An 18,480-nucleotide genomic window follows, 5' to 3' on the forward strand; every position below is an offset into this window, starting at 1 on the left:
TGTTGCCCTCCTACGGCCTCCTCCACGTCTCCTGATGTACTGGCCTGTCTCCTGGTAGCGCCTCCATGCTCTGGACACTACGCTGACAGACACAGCAAACCTTTTTGCCACAGCTCGCATTGATGTGCCATCCTGGATGAACTGCACTACCTGAGCCACTTGTGTGGGTTGTAGACTCCGTCTCATGCTACCACTAGAGTGAGAGCACCGCCAGCATTCAAAAGTGACCAAAACATCAGCCAGGAAGCATAGGAACTGAGAAGTGGTCTGTGGTCACCACCTGCAGAATCACTCCTTTTTTGGGGGTGTCTTGCTAATTGCCTATAATTTCCACCTTTTGTCTATTCCATTTGCACAACAGCATGTGAAATGTATTGTCAATCAGTGTTGCTTCCTAAGTGGACAGTTTGATTTCACAGAAGTGTGATTGACTTGGAGTTACATTGTGTTGTTTAAGTGTTCCCTTTATTTTTTTGAGCAGTGTATATACTTTTGTACCTGTTTCCTCCAGCATCTTCACAAGGTCCTTTGCTGTTGTTCTGGGATTGATTTGCACTTTTCGCACCAAAGGACGTTCATCTCTAGGAGACAGAACACGTCTCCTTCCTGAGCGGTATGACGGCTGCGTGGTCCCATGGTGTTTATACTTGCGTACTATTGTTTGTACAGATGAACATGGTACCTTCAGGCATTTGGAAATTGCTCCCAAGGATGAACCAGACTTGTGGAGGTCTGCAATTTTTTTTCTGAGGTCTTGGCTGATTTCCTTTGATTTTCCCATGATGTCAATCAAAGAGGCACTGAGTTTGAAGGTAGGCCTTGAAATACATCCACAGGTACACCTCCAATTGACTCAAATTATGTCAATTAGCCTATCAGAAACTTCTTGAGCCATGACATCATTTTCTGGAATTTTCCAAGCTGTTTAAAGGCACAGTCAATTTAGTGTATGTAAACTTCTGACAGACTGGAATTGTGATACAGTGAAATAATCTGTCTGTAAACAATTGTTGGAAAAATGACTTGTGTCATGCACAAAGTAGATGTCATAACTGACTTGCCAAAACTATAGTTTGTTAACAAGAAATTTGTGGAGTGGTTGAAAAATTTGTTTTTATGACTCCAACCTAGCTGTATGTAAACTTCCGACTTCAACTGTAAGTGTGCGAATTGGACCATGTTCTGTCCTGCTAAGCATTCAAAATGTAATGAGTACTTTTGGGTGTCAGGGAAAATGTATGGAGTAAAAATTACATAATTTTCATTGGGAATATAGTGAATTAAAAGTGAAAGTTGTCAACAATATAAATAGTAAAGTACAGATACCCCAAAAAACTACTGAAGTAGTACTTTAACCCACTGAATAATGATTAGTGAGAAAGTTACAGAGGAACAAAGATAATGACCCTGCAGAAATGCTAACCTCCCCTACTATTGGTTATGGCGAGAGATATCTTGGGGGTATGATACTGTACTGGTATATCTGTAACTGTCTTGGGGGTATGATACTGTATTGGTGTATATGTAACTGTCTTGGGGGTATGATACTGTACTGGTATATCTTTAACTGTCTTGGGGGTATGATACTGTATTGGTGCATATGTAACTGTCTTGGGGGTATGATACTGTACTGGTATATCTTTAACTGTCTTGGGGGTATGATACTGTACTGGTATATCTGTAACTGTCTTGGGGGTATGATACTGTACTGGTATATCTTTAACTGTCTTGGGGGTATGATACTGTACTGGTACATCTTTAACTGTCTTGGGGGTATGATACTGTACTGGTATATCTGTAACTGTCTTAGGGGTATGATACTGTATTGGTGCATCTGTAACTGTCTTAGGGGTATGATACTGTATTGGTGCATCTGTAACTGTCTTAGGGGTATGATACTGTATTGGTGCATCTGTAACTGTCTTAGGGGTATGATACTGTATTGGTGCATCTGTAACTGTCTTGGGGGTATGATACTGTATTGGTGCATCTGTAACTGTCTTAGGGGCATGATACTGTATTCGTGCATATGTAACTGTCGTGGGGGTATGATACTGTATTGGTGCATCTGTAACTGTCTTGGGGGTATGATACTGTATTGGTGCATCTGTAACTGTCTTGGTGGTATGATACTGTATTGGTGCATATGTAACTGTCTTGGGGGTATGATACTGTATTGATGCATATGTAACTGTCTTGGGGGTATGATACTGTATTGGTATATCTGTAACTGTCTTGGGGGTATGATACTGTATTGGTGCATCTGTAACTGTCTTAGGGGTATGATACTGTATTGGTGCATCTGTAACTGTCTTAGGGGTATGATACTGTATTGATGCATATGTAACTGTCTTGGGGGTATGATACTGTATTGGTATATCTGTAACTGTCTTGGGGGTATGATACTGTACTGGTATATCTGTAACTGTCTTGGGGGTATGATACTGTATTGGTGCATCTGTAACTGTCTTAGGGGTATGATACTGTATTGGTGCATCTGTAACTGTCTTAGGGGTATGATACTGTACTGGTATATCTGTAACTGTCTTAGGGGTATGATACTGTATTGGTGCATCTGTAACTGTCTTAGGGGTATGATACTGTATTGGTGCATCTGTAACTGTCTTAGGGGTATGATACTGTATTGGTGCATCTGTAACTGTCTTAGGGGTATGATACTGTATTGGTGCATCTGTAACTGTCTTAGGGGTATGATACTGTATTGGTGCATCTGTAACTGTCTTAGGGGTATGATACTGTATATGTAACTGTCTTGGGGGTATGATACTGTATTGGTGCATATGTAACTGTCTTGGGGGTATGATACTGTATTGGTGCATCTGTAACTGTCTTGGGGGTATGATACTGTACTGGTATATCTGTAACTGTCTTAGGGGTATGATACTGTATTGGTGCATCTGTAACTGTCTTAGGGGTATGATACTGTATTGGTGCATCTGTAACTGTCTTAGGGGTATGATACTGTATTGGTGCATCTGTAACTGTCTTAGGGGTATGATACTGTATTGGTGCATCTGTAACTGTCTTAGGGGTATGATACTGTATTGGTGCATCTGTAACTGTCTTAGGGGTATGATACTGTATTGGTGCATCTGTAACTGTCTTAGGGGTATGATACTGTACTGGTATATCTGTAACTGTCTTGGGGGTATGATACTGTACTGGTATATCTGTAACTGTCTTAGGGGTATGATACTGTATTGGTGCATCTGTAACTGTCTTGGGGGTATGATACTGTATTGGTGCATCTGTAACTGTCTTAGGGGTATGATACTGTATTGGTGCATCTGTAACTGTCTTAGGGGTATGATACTGTATATGTAACTGTCTTGGGGGTATGATACTGTATTGGTGCATATGTAACTGTCTTGGGGGTATGATACTGTATTGGTGCATCTGTAACTGTCTTAGGGGTATGATACTGTACTGGTATATCTGTAACTGTCTTGGGGGTATGATACTGTATTGGTGCATCTGTAACTGTCTTGGGGGTATGATACTGTATTGGTGCATCTGTAACTGTCTTGGGGGTATGATACTGTATTGGTGCATCTGTAACTGTCTTAGGGGTATGATACTGTATATGTAACTGTCTTGGGGGTATGATACTGTATTGGTGCATATGTAACTGTCTTGGGGGTATGATACTGTATTGGTGCATCTGTAACTGTCTTAGGGGTATGATACTGTATTGGTGCATCTGTAACTGTCTTAGGGGTATGATACTGTACTGGTATATCTGTAACTGTCTTGGGGGTATGATACTGTATTGGTGCATATGTAACTGTCTTAGGGGTATGATACTGTACTGGTATATCTGTAACTGTCTTGGGGGTATGATACTGTATTGGTGCATCTGTAACTGTCTTAGGGGTATGATACTGTACTGGTATATCTGTAACTGTCTTGGGGGTATGATACTATTGGTGCATCTGTAACTGTCTTAGGGGTATGATACTGTACTGGTATATCTGTAACTGTCTTAGGGGTATGATACTGTATTGGTGCATATGTAACTGTCTTGGGGGTATGATACTTTATTTTGGTGCATCTGTAACTGTCTTAGGGGTATGATACTGTATTGGTGCATTTGTAACTGTCTTCGGGGTATGATACTGTATTGGTGCATCTGTAACTGTCTTGGGGGTATGATACTGTATTGATGCATATGTAACTGTCTTGGGGGTATGATACTGTATTGGTGCATATGTAACTGTCTTGGGGGTATGATACTGTATTGATGCATATGTAACTGTCTTGGGGGTATGATACTGTATTGGTGCATATGTAACTGTCTTGGGGGTATGATACTGTATTGGTGCATCTGTAACTGTCTTAGGGGTATGATACTGTATTGGTGCATATGTAACTGTCTTGGGGGTATGATACTGTATTGGTGCAACTTTCTCATTCATCATTATTCAAAATTCATTCATGATTATCTGAAAATCATGGTAGCGTTTACATGAATGTAGCAGTGATAAGAAACATATTATATTATGATATACAGTAAAGAGGCTCCAAAATCACACTACTTTATTTGCCATTTATTTGTATTGGGAACAACATATTCTGAAACACAATCAAAATAAACAGCAAATGCATCCATACAAGTTTGTAGTCACAAGTGTGATCATCACAAGTTAATCATGGCATGGAATATGGTACCAAATACTAAACTTGACGACTTTACTACAATACAGGTGAATTTGTCCAAATATGTATGACACCTTCAAAAAGGGGGGACTAGATACATAAAGTGCTTTGAATTCTATAAGGTAAACAGATATGCATGAAAATACTCTCAAAGAAAAGGTGACATTCTGTACTTCCGTCGCATATAAAAATAAAAAAAATTCTAAAATGCTGGGGTATAGAACCAAATTAAACGTTTTACAATAACAATGTCTTTACAGTAGACATGCAATTTGCCTTAAAGTTTCATTAACATTGCACAAACAAGTAAACCACAAAAAAATGACCTCTAGTATATCTCAAATGGCAAGACACCTATAGCAAACAGACTTGTTTTCTCACACGGTGCCTCCTGAGATTCACAATGTGAACAACCTGACAGCTGCAATTCTCTCTAAACTTTGTTTTTTTGCCAATTTTTTCTCTCTTTTTCTTCATATTGGTGACAGTGGGTGTTAAACAATATGGAGCGTTACATTGAGAGCGGAGGGTGGGCGGGGGCGATACAGGCTCCCAGCAGAAGCCTCAGTGGAACACTAGCGGGGCGGTGACGCCCACACACCCTCGCCCACGTGGCACTACCAGGCTGTGTGCCAGGCGGACCTGGGCTCGGAGCTGTGGGCCGTATCCTGCATAATGTGTCAGCTTCTGACTCAGATAGGAAGAGAACCAGGTACTGTACTGGCCACTAGTAGATACAATATACTCTAACTCTACCGATGGCCTACTGTTAGTCACTAATGTTTAGACTTCAAATTCTGTTCACTCTTCATCCTCTCCATGCCCTCTAATCGCTACAGTACTTCTTCAACATGAGAAGGTTTGATCCTAGATCCTAGAAAATCTATCCGCACTTCATGGTTTAGCAATATCCTTCCATAATCCAGGGTGTGTCAGCAGGGTTGGGGAGTAATGGATTACATGTAATCTGTTACATGTAAGGGATTACAAAAAAACGATTACAGATACTTTTGAAAAACTAGACGATTACTTCAAGGATTACTTTTAAATTCAGAAAGGATGTTTGCGGAAAAAAAATCTTTGACACTATGTTTTCTCAATGACATTCAAATCAGCATTGAAAAAAGGCTGAAGTTTAATTTTGTTCCACCCGAGCGAGTCTGACCACAAGTCAGAGACCACTATGATGACACACCAAATGTGTTTGATGGATCGCGGGAAAAGTGCAGGAATAGGCTTTTGTAGGTTACAGTACAAGCTATGTCTTCAAATGGTGCAACTGCTGTCGGCATCCAAAGATTTTCCAACTTGAATAAACGCTTGGAGGTAAGGATGACAGCAGTGGTGTAGTCTACGGTGATATGGATATCACTGCTCTCTCTCTTAGCTATTTGCGCCTTACGGATTGTGGTTGTTGTGGATGGATGTTCACAAATCTAAATGTGTATTTGAACCCAATAATGGTTGAATTCAAGAATTTTAAGCTGCCTATCAATCAATGTTTTTGAAACCAGTGGACAACCAGTGAACAATGAGCTTTCAACAGCTGCATAGTGTGGATCCCAGCCTGTGGAATAAAAGTGGGGCTTTTATTGCTCAATCTAATTGATGCTGATAAAAATAAAATCCATATGCCTAATGGACTCGCACACTTTTGATAGACTTATAACATGATTAAAACAATAATTTTGATATCATGGATGGTCAGTCCTTGCATCCATGGCTCTGTCTATTAATCTGAGAGTGGTTACATTTCTCCAGGCCCATCCCTCAGCTTTTTACCAAAACAGAGGCAGGGCAACCATTTTGTTGTTGTTTCATCTGTGGGTTTGCCCTTTAAACAGCTGTCACAAAAAAAGGTAAACAATAGGCCTATATCAAATGCAGCATATTGCTTTCATTTTTCACATGTAAATAGCACTTTTCAGTCGCGCTCAAAACATGCCATTCCATGAACGCAGCATTTCTTTTTCAACTGGAATCAATGAGCCCAATCAGTCCTCCATGACAACAAAATCATAAACAACAGAGGGCTGGCTAATAAGTCTATGCTCAGGTAAAACAATTTGGCTAATCTTTACTGCCATATTTCTAAGTCCTTTTCTTGAAGATCAAGGGGTATAACTTTTATTGGAATGACTAAAATTCTGATAGACTTTGGTTTTTAATGTAAAGATGTAATTTAATCGTATTATTGTAGTAGAAAGCGATGGGTTAGAAGAAGCCTAAACCAACCCATGAAGTAAAATGTGGCATCTATATATGGCCAACTATGTAAACTTTAACATCGATTTATCATTATCGTGCAATAGATGTTGTTCAATTAGTAACATACATTTTTGTCTTCTTCTAATGCCTCTTATTAAGGGGTAAGTAATCTAAAAGTAACTGAATGTAATCAGATTATGTTACTGAGTTTGGGTAATCCAAAAGTTACGTTACTGATTAAAATTTTGAACAGGTAACTAGTAAATGTAATGGATTACATTTAGAAAGTAACCTACCCAACCCTGTGTGTCAGCACCTGTTCTTCATGCGCTGGTGCATCCTCCCATGTTCTACACGCTGCTCGTCCATCTCTGTACAGCGAGCTCTCAACTTCTCAACACTCTCCTCAAGATGCTCCTTCTCCAAGAATAGCTGCTCCACCTCATTCCTGACAACAACACATACAAATATTATAATTGTATGTGTTGCTTTTATGTCATTGAGTGTTCAGTTATCAGTCTTGCCAGACGTGTCATTTTGTTGCCAACCAGGGGTGCGTTCTGTTTGATTCAACGTTTGCTATGTTGTGTGACGGTTTCTACTGAACGACACCATCACTAGCCGGCTACCAACCGGTTACTCAATCGTGCACCTTAGAGGATCCTGCCCTATATACATAGACATGAAATCCCTGGTCACTTTAATAATGGAACACTAGTCACTTTAATAATGTTTACATACTGCTTTACTCATCTCATATGTAAATACTGTATTCTATTCTACTGTATTTTAGTCAATGCCACTCTGACATTGCACGTCCTAATATTTATACATTTCTTAATTCCATTCTCTTACCTTTAGATGTGTGTGTATTGTTGTGAATTGTTAGATACTACTGCAATGTTGGCCTTATCAATATTGGTGTGACCTTTTCAAATCACAAAACTCGTGCAGCACAACATATGGTAATCGCCCTTTGGGCCACCATAATCAGAACGTTCTAAAACTGGTTGTTTACTACAGCACCATTTCCGTTGAATTCAACATTGTACACCATTTTGTCATACTGAACGCACCCCGAGTGTGTAAACTGTTTATCAAACTTTGTAGTGAGAGGAGCGAATGGGAGGAGCGAATGGGAGGAGCGAATGGGAGGAGCGAATGGGAGGAGCGAATGGGAATAGCTGTAGTGTTACCAGATCTATATATAGCAGCGTTTCCCAAACTCGGTCCTGGGGACCCCAAGGGGTGCACGTTTTGCTTTTTGTCCTAACACTACACAGCTGATTCAAATAATCAAAGTTTGATGATTAGTTGATTATTTGAATCAGCTGTGTAGTGCTAGGACAAAAAGCAAAACGTGCACCCCTTGGGGTCCCCAGGACCGAGTTTGAGACACCCTACAATAAAGACTTCCAGATTAGGAGCTCCAGCTTTTTACCCAGGTTGAGGTCTTCTCATCCCACATTCGAGGAGCCCAAATCGGGCAGCAGGCTATTGACATCCCATCTTCCTCTTCTTCTTCTCTCTTTCTCTCAACAGACTGCACTGGGCTGTGGAGGAGGAGGCCTTGTTTACTGTTGGGTGCAGAAGAACTCAGTGCATTCATATGGATAGGAGACCGGCAATGTTTTATCTGGCACATTGAGCATGAGGCATCAGTAGCTGAAACAGCCTGCAGACACACAACAAAAGGCCAACGCAGTGTTACACTGAATGAGGGCTACGCAATGGATTTTTACATGTGTGTGCTTGTGTGTATGGGAGAAAGAGAGAGAGAGAGAGAGCATTAGTGTATAAAGGTTGATTTCCAAGCTGTTGTTTTCTGTGTTAGCGTTACCGAGTATGTGGACTTTGCGATGTCATTTACAAAATAGCCTCCAACACTCTACTCAGCAAACTGGATGCAGTCTATCACAATGCCATCCGTTTTGTCACCAAAGCCTCATATACTACCCACCACTGCGACCTGTATGCTCTCGTCGGCTGGCCCTCGCTACATATTCGTCGCCAAACCCAGTGGCTCCAGGTCATCTATAAGTCTTTGCTAGGTAAAGCTCCGCCTTATCTCAGCTCACTGGTCACGATAACAACATCCACCCGTAGCACGCGCTCCAGCAGGTATATCTCACTGATCATCCCCAAAGCCAACACCTCTTTGGCCACTTTTCCTTCCATTTCTCTGCTGCCAATGACTGGAATGAATTGCAAAAATCGCTGAAGTTGGAGACTTATATCTCCCTCACTAACTTTAAACATCAGCTATCTGAGCAGCTTACCGATCGTTGCAGCTGTACACAGCCCATCTGTAAATAGCCCATCCAATCTACCTACATCATCCCCATATTGTTTTAATGAACTTTTTTGCTCTTTTGCACACCAATATTTCTACTTGCACATCATCATCTGCACATCTATCACTCCAGTGTTAATTTGCTAAATTGTAATTACTTCGCTACTATGGCCTATTTATTGCCTTACCTCCTCACGCCATTTGCACACTGTATATACACTTTTTTTCTATTGTGTTGTTGACTGTACGTTTGTTTATTCCATGTGTAACTCTGTGTTGTTGTTTGTGTCGCACTGCTTTGCTTTATCTTGGCCAGGTCGCAGTTGTAAATGAGAACTTGTTCTCAACTGGCCTACCTGGTTAAATAAAGGTGAAATATATATCTATATATATTTTTTTAAATGTGGACACCTGCTCGTCAAAAATCGAATACCAAAATCATGGCCATTAACATGGAGTTGGTCCCCTCTTTGCTGCTATAACAGCCTCCACTCTTCTGGGAAGGCTTTCTACTAGATGTTGGAACATTGCTGCGGGGACTTGCTTATTTTTAGCCACAAGACCATTAGTGAGGTCGGGCAGTGATGTTGAGCGATTAGGCCTGGCTTGCAGTCGGCGATTCAATTCATCCCAAGGTGTTCAATGGGGTTGAGGTCAGGGCTTTGTGCAGGCCAGTTCTTCCACACCGATCTCGACAAACCATTTCTGTATGGACCTCTCTTTGTGCACATGGGCATTGTCATGCTGAAACAGGAAAGGGCATTTCCTAAACTGTTGCCACAAGGTTGGAAGCTCAGAATTGTCTAAAATGTCATTGTATGTTGTAGCATTAACATTTCCTTTCACTGGAACTAAGGGGCCTAGCGCGAACCATGAAAAACAGCCCCAGACCATCATTCCTCCTCCACCAAACTTTACAGTTGGCACTATGCATTCGGGCAGGTAGCGTTCTCCTGGCATCCGCCAAACCCAGATTTGTCTGTCGGACTGCCAGATGGTGAAGCGGGATTTATCACTCCAGAGAACGTGTTTCCACTGCTCCAGAGTCCAATGGCGGCGAGCTTTACACCACTCCAGCTGACACTTGGCATTGCACATGGTGATCTTAGGCTTGTGTGTGGCTTTAAAAAAAAAAATACGGCGATAGATACAGCTTAGTCCATCGTGTGTAAAGTACATTCAGATACAGCTCAGTCCATCATGTGTAAAGTACATCTAGATACAGCTCAGTCCGTCATGTGTAAAGTACATCTAGATACAGCTCAGTCCATCATGTGTAAATTACATCTAGATACAGCTAGGTCCATCATGTGTAAAGTACATCTAGATACAGCTCAGTCCGTCATGTGTAAATTACATCTAGATACAGCTAGGTCCATCATGTGTAAAGTACATCTAGATACAGCTCAGTTTGTCATGTGTAAAGTACATCTCACCCCAACACTGTACACTGTGTGATGTTGCATTGTATTGTGGACAGCTGCCTCAACACCCAGGAGCCATTGTCTGGGAGGTAACACTTTTACCCAGAGTCCAATTGTCTGGGAGGGGACATTTTTTCCCAGGGACCAATTGTCTGGGAGGGGACACTTTTACCCAGGGCTAAATTGTCTGGGAGAGGACAGTTTTAACCAGGACCCTATTGTCTGAGAGGGGACACTTTTACCCAGGGGCCAATTTTCTGGGAGGGGACACTTTTACTCTGACTTTTCAATGTTTATTTCCCTGTCATTCTCACTCTCTGTCTGTATCTCTGTTCTCTCTCTTTCTATCCTCTCTCTGTCTCTGTCTCAGGCAGGAGAAGGAGAGTGTGGAGTGCTGCCGGGGTGAGAACATGGATGCTCTGACCTTGGTGGCAAAGCAGTGTGATCAAAAGCTGAAACAGAGGCTCCAGCACGAGCGGAGCGGTGGGTGTCCGGTGGCGCCTCCACAGCCTGCCAAAAAACACCTTCACTTTTCTCCACACTGTGTGGTACAGCATCAGGAACACCTGTAACCTTTGGCTGGCCGAAGGGACCAGATGCTTGGCGCATCAGAGATTGACCATTACATATTAGTTATCGTTTAGAAAGGTAAAAATGGTCTGCGTTCTGGGCCCACTGTCTGTAGATTTCAGAGTGCTGCTCTCACATCTGTTGCACCATCTGGATCCAGCGAGTTTATTTACCTGTGTTTTGAGAAACCTGAAGCATGCTGATTGCCAGAACAAAGCCTCGGGAAACAAAGGGCTTCTTTTTGGCGCAGCTCGGTGGCACACATGTTGTCTAAAGAGAGATGGTATCAGAAGCTCAGCAGGAAGCTCTCTGGGCCTATGGAATTAGTCCTTTAATACCACAGACCACTTCCTTCTCTAAATGTATAATGGCCACTCTCACTAGCTAATTTGTTTTCTCTCTCCCCCAACCGCCCCATCCATCCATCCATCCATCCTTCTCTCCCTCCCTCCCTCCCTCCCTCCTCCTTCCCTTTCTAAACAGGTTTTTAGTAGTTGTAGACAGAATAGCCTCTAGATTATGTCGTTTTTTCTCTCTTTCTCTCGCCAATTTATTTTTACTCCCAATTTGTTTGGCGTTGTATCTTGTTTGTCTCTATGGCCTATGCATTCCCAACCGCTTTCAAAGCCTGCTAGCTAATTAAGATTTTTGTGGGCACGTTTTTTTCAGGTCCCAGCCTGCACCCAACTTTTTTTGTTTCATTTCGCACCATGTCCCACCCCAAAAAAATATTTTCACACAACTTCCCATATATCTGTATGTGTCCATGCTGTGTGCTCTGTCTATTTAGGTGCAAATGGCTAAGACAGAGCTTTCTGGAGTCTTTTCCTCTGTACACTGGCAGACTACATACATAAGGCACCATGACAAAATCATTTTTTCTTGACCAGGTTAGCTGTGTGGAGTGAGTAATTGATCCCTACTATATGTACAGTCACAGTTCATTTCCCCCCTCAGAGTTGAGCATCATCCCTTAAGACGCCCTCCCAGTTTAGTGATGATAAACTTGATCAGTGGAATCCAACCTCTTGTCTGAATAGCAGCTTCTTTCACCTCTGAATTAAAGGAATCTGACTAGCATGTCTCAGCAGCTAGAAAAACAACCGTTAATCAGCCAGACTGCACCAGATAAACGTGTCTGTTCTGAAGATTTTGCTGTGAATGCCAAGTGAGGTAAAACACTTTATAAGCTCTTGCATGAAGCACTCGAGATCTAAGCCTGAAAGAGTCATCTGCATATCCACTCGGCTGCTATTTCACAGAAAAGTAACAGAAACAGTTGAAAGGCTCTTTTTCAAAAGACTGGAGTCCTTCATGAGTTATATTGTGACAGAATGTTAGAGCAGGTGGAATAGTCAGCATTGTTGATGGTGATACCGCCACACAACATTTCAAAGACTGATCAAAGCTGAGCTTTGGATTGTTCCAAAAGAGTCACACGTCAATCTATGAGCACATAGCAACAAGGTTAAAAACCTAGCAAACGGAAAAGAGTTTCAAACAACTCTCTTTACAATACAGTCCTTTTTTTAACAACTTCAATGCATAGTGAATCTAGACAAACATACAACACTTTTTTCATGAATTTAGGTACAAAGAAACATACAGTTTGTAATTCACCATAACTTTCCTGTACCTGTCAAGAATGTGAGATATATTTGATGAATGAATGTGCAGTATGTATCATGGCTGTGTTCACTGACTCCACTATCTCATGTTCCCTTGCAGTGGGTGAGCTGGAGGGTCTCCTCACCTCCCAGAATGCCTTGATAGGGGAACTGAAGAAGGAATGTTTCAGTCGGGGGGGGGGGGAGCTGGAGACTGACAGAGGGCAGCAGGTAACACACATGGGACATTTCATATTATTTCATATTATTTAAGTCAGTCTGCGTCAGACTTTTTTAATGCGGTCATGATACCCGTCAGTTTAAAACAAATATTCAAAGCATGTTTTTTCGCTTCCTGACGGAACCTGATGCTATTCATTGCATTGTCGGCTAAAGACCTTGACCTGTTTCTGTTGTGGTCTTTGACCATAATGTCAAATATGACATTACATGAGGGGATCCATACGGCACACATCCAGTAAGCCACACAAGCTCACTACCGAGCTCCAAACTGCTTCTGGAGGCAACGTCAGCACAAGAACTGTTTGTCGGGAGCTTTATGAAATGGGTTTCCGTGACTGAGTAGCCACACACAAGCCTAAGGTCACCATGTGCAATGCCAAGCGTCAGCTGGAGTGGTGTAAAGCTCGCCGCCATTGGACTCTGGAGCAATGGAAACGCGTTCTCTGGAGTGATGAATCACGCTTCACCATCTGCCAGTCCGATAGACGAATCTGGGTTTGGCAGATGCCAGGAGAACGCTACCTGCCCGAATGCATAGTGCCAACTGTAAAGTTTGGTGGAGGAGGAATGATGGTCTGGGGCTGTTTTTCATGGTTCGCGCTAGGCCCCTTAGTTCCAGTGAAAGGAAATGTTAATGCTACAGCATACAATGACATTTTAGACAATTCTGAGCTTCCAACCTTGTGGCAACAGTTTAGGGAATGCCCTTTCCTGTTTCAGCATGACAATGCCCCTGTGCACAAAGCGAGGTCCATACAGAAATGGTTTGTCGAGATCGGTGTGGAAGAACTGGCCTGCACAAAGCCCTGACCTCAACCCCATCGAACACCTTGGGATGAATTGAATCGCCGACTGCAAGCCAGGCCTAATCGCCCAACATCAGTGCCCGACCTCACTAATGCTCTTGTGGCTAAAAAGAAGCAAGTCCCCGCAGCAATGTTCCAACATCTAGTGGAAAGCCTTCCCAGAAGAGTGGAGGCTATTATAGCAGCAAAGGGGGGACCAACTCCATGTTAATGGCCATGATTTTGGAATTCGATTTTTGACGAGCAGGTGTCCACATTTAAAAAAATATATATATATATTTCACCTTTATTTAACCAGGTAGGCCAGTTGAGAACAAGTTCTCATTTACAACTGCGACCTGGACAAGATAAAGCAAAACAGTGCGATACAAACAACGAGACAGAGTTACACATGGAATAAACAAAAGTACAGTCAATAATACAATAGAAAAATCAGAATACAGTGTGTACCAATGAAGTAAGGAGGTAAGGCAATAAATAGGACAATAGTGGCGAAGTAATTACAATTTAGCAATTTACACTGGAGTGATATATGTGCAGATGAGAATGTGCAAGTGGAAATACTGGTGTGCAAAAGAGCAGAAAAACAAAAACAAATATTGGCATGAGGTAGGCAGTTGGTTGGATGGACTATTTACAGATGGGTTGTGTACAGCTGCAGCGATCGGTAAGCTGCTCTGACAGCTGACGCTTAAAGTAAGTGAGGGAGACATATAAGTCTCCAAATTCAGTGATTCTTGCAATTCGTTCCAGTCATTTGTAGCAGTGAACTGGAAAGAAAGGTGGCCAAAGGAGGTGTTGGTTTTGGGCATGACCAGTGAAATATACCTTCTGGAGCGCATGCTACGGGTGGGTATTGCTATGAAGACCAGTGAGCTGAGATAAGGCGGAGCTATACCTAGCAAAGACTTATAGATGACCTGGAGCCAGTGGGTTTGGCGACGAATATGTAGCGAGGACCAGCCAACGAGAGCATACAGGTCGCAGTGGTGGGTAGTATATGGGGCTTTGGTGACAAAACGGATGGCACTGTGATAGACTGCATCCAATTTGCTGAGTAGAGTTTTGGAGGCTAATTTTGTAAATGACTTTGCCGAAGTCAAGGATCGGTAGGATAGCCTGTTTTACGAGAGTAAGTTTGGCAGCATGAGTGAAGGAGGCTTTGTTGCGAAATAGGAAGCCGATTTTAGATTTAACTTTGGATTGGAGATGCTTAATGTGAGTCTGGAAGGAGAGTTTACAGTCTAACCAGACACCTAGGTATTTCTAGTTGTCCACATATTCTAAGTCAGAACCGTCCAGAGTAGTGATGCTAGTCGGGCGGGCGGGTGTGGGCAGCGATCAGTTGAAGAACATGCATTTCGTTTTACTAGCATTTAAGAGCAGTTGGAGGCCACGGAAGGAGTTGTGTATGGCGTTGAAGCTCGTTTGGAGGTTTGTTAACACAGTTTCCAAAGAAGGGCCAGATGTACAGTATACAGAATGGTGTCATCTGCGTAGAGGTGGATCAAAAGAATCACCAGCAGCAAGAGCGACATCATTGATGTATACAGAGAAAAGAGTCGGCCCGAGAATTGAACCCTGTGGCACCCCCATAGAGACGGCCAGAAGTCCAGACAACAGGCCCTCCGATTTGACACACTGAACGTTATCTGAGAAGTAGTTAGTGAACCAGGCGAGGCAGTCATTAGAGAAACCAAGGCTGTTGAGTCTGCCGATAAGAATACGGTCGTTGATAGATTCGAAAGCCCTGGCCTAGTCGATGAAGACGGCTGCACAGTACTGTCTTTTATCGATGGCGGTTATGATATCGTTTAGGACCTTGAGCGGGGCTGAGGTGCACCCGTGACCAGCTCGGAAACCAGATCGCATAGCGGAGAAGGTACGGTGGGATTCAAAATGGTCGGTGATCTGTTTGTTCACTTGGCTTTCGAAGACTTTAGAAAGGCAGGGCAGGATGGATATAGGTCTGTAACATTTGGGTCTAGAGTGTCTCCCCCTTTGAAGAGTGGGTGACCGCGTCCGCTTTCCAATCTTTAAGAATCTCAGACGATATGAAAAAGAGGTTGAACAGACTAGTAATAGGGGTTGCAACAATGGCGGCGGATAATTGTAGGAAGAGAGGGTCCAGATTGTCTAGCCCAGCTGATTCGTAGGGATCAGATTTTGCAGCTCTTTCAGACATCAGCTGTCTGGATTTGGATGAAGGAGAAGCAGGGGGAGGGGAGGCTTGGGCCAGTTGATGCGGGGGGTGCGGAGCTGTTGGCCGGGGTTGGGGTAGCCAGGTGGAAAGCATGGCCAGCTGTAGAGAAATGCTTATTGAAATTCTCAATTATCGTGGATTTATCAGTGGTGACAGTGTTTCCTTGTCTCAGTGCAGTGGTCAGCTGGGAGGAGGTACTCTTATTTTCCATGGACTTTACAGTGTCCCAAAACTTAGTTAGTGCTTAGGATGCAAATTTCTGTTTGATATAAAAAAAGTTAGCCTTTGCTTTCCTAACTGACTGTGTGTATTGGTTCCTGACTTCCCTGAAAAGTTGCATATCGCGGGGACTATTCATTGCTAGTGCAGTACGGCACAGGGTATTTTTGAGCTGGTCAAGGGCAGTCAAGTCTGGAGTGAACCAAGGGCTATATCTGTTCTTAGTTCTACATTTTTTGAATGGGGCATACTTATTTAAGATGGTGAGGAAAGCAATTTTAAAGAACAACCAGGCATCCTCTACTGATGGGATGAGGTCAATATCCTTCCAGGATACCCGGGCCAGGTTGATTAGAAAGGCCTGCTTGCAGAAGTGTTTAAGGAAGCGTTTGACAGTGATGAGGGGTGGTCGTTTGACCGCGGATCCATAACGGACGCAGGCAATGAGGTAGTGATCGCTGAGATCCTGGTTGAAAACAGCAGAGGTGTATTTAAATCTTGTCTTACAAGGTCCTTGATGCTGTTGATCAAATTAGAAGACCCAAAGAACACAAAGCGAAATCCACACAATGCAGTAATGAAAATCAAGATCAAACTATTGCACCACTAATGTTGCATATAGAATGCAATGTCATGTTGTTCTTTACCCACATCGCAAATTATGTTTTGTATCAAGACTTTTATCTTCAAATTTCGAACAAAATAAACTAAAACAAATACCCCAATCAACCAATCTATAGCAAATCCAACTTGAACAAAACAACATTAATATGAAAACGAACGACAATGGCAAAAAAATATATATAATCACAAAAGTAAAAAAATAAGTAATTAAGGGAGAGAATGAAAGAAAGCTAACAAACTTGTCTCCCACACTGGGTTTTGGAACAGGGTTCCAAAGTTGCCGTCTCTCCAGGCTTGCTGTCGTCTGGAGTGTGAAGGCGGTGGGGGGGGCTGGGTGTTGGGTTGTGGTGCTTCTGCCTGGGAGACCAGGAGAGACAGAGCGGCCACCCGCCTGGCCCCCTGCAGTGCTTGAACAGCGGCCTAAAACACCATCCATCCCCACACCAGTGCCCAGCATGGGCTTGCAGATCCGTCACAGTCAGCCATTTGTTACTGTTGGTTTCCAGGGGGCCCCAGCCTCGCACCGGTGGTGTTTATCCACCAATTAGCATGAGACAGCCGTCCAGAAACGTTCCGAGAGGACTGGAGAAGGATGACGACTAAAGAGAGTTTTTTTGGGAGGGTGAGTTGGACATTTTGTTCCAGAAGGCCAAGATGAGCCGTGGATGAGAAGTTAAATTTGTTCTTTCTGAAGCTTTAATGAAGACTGCCTTGAACCATATTTCCATTTGTATTGTAAATGATGATGTACCGTAAGTTTTAATATTAGAGATGTTCCTATTGCCAAGTTCCATTTTACCAGAGTGACATGTAATGCTTAACTAAGTAACTTACAATATTTGAGTGGATGATATAATTTAAATGCACTTTAGCACTTATTAAAGGAAAAGTCCACCCAAAAACGATATTTTGGTATTTGTTTCATTAGTCCATTGTTGGCATAGTCCCAAAATGTTTTGCATGTCAGCAATCAAGTTTTCAAGATATGTAAATGTAAGAATGGTGGATGCACCATCAGCCGGATGGTGCAAAATGCATCATATGATGTGAAATGCATCATACTGGCTCAATTTCTTAATTATTAAAGTTATATACAGTTACTGGTGACCCGTCATTCAGGGCACCTGTTTTGAGACACAATTTTTTGGGGTGGTCCTTACCTGTTTTGCATGTTATTTCGGCATTAATAAGTGTCACATATCAGTTTGTAAACAATGTAAAAAAAAAAATCATTGTGTTAATAAAGCCGCATATAAACATGCTCTCTTTTTTGCTTTCTTGTGTAAGCAGCTCCAAAATGCAGTTGTTTCAGCCTAGCTCAGGGCTTTCTGTGGCAGCCAGCGGAAAATATAGAGTGTAGGTGTTGGTTATGTTCTCCAGTTGCACCATGATTAGCTCAGTGTTCTGTTACTCGTGGGGACAGTACGTCACTGCCAAGTCTAAGGGTAGACCTCGAAAATTCTAGCCCCTTGGGTGCTACCATAGAATTACATTAGAAGTGCCAAGAAGGCTCAACGTCATTGGCCACAAATAAAATGACGTCAAATCACGTTATAGCTACAGTAGCTTTGATTGGACTGTCAACATCATACTTTCAAAATCTTAG

Source organism: Salvelinus alpinus, chromosome 3, assembly GCF_045679555.1.
Source record: "Salvelinus alpinus chromosome 3, SLU_Salpinus.1, whole genome shotgun sequence".
Lineage (NCBI taxonomy): Eukaryota > Metazoa > Chordata > Actinopteri > Salmoniformes > Salmonidae > Salvelinus > Salvelinus alpinus.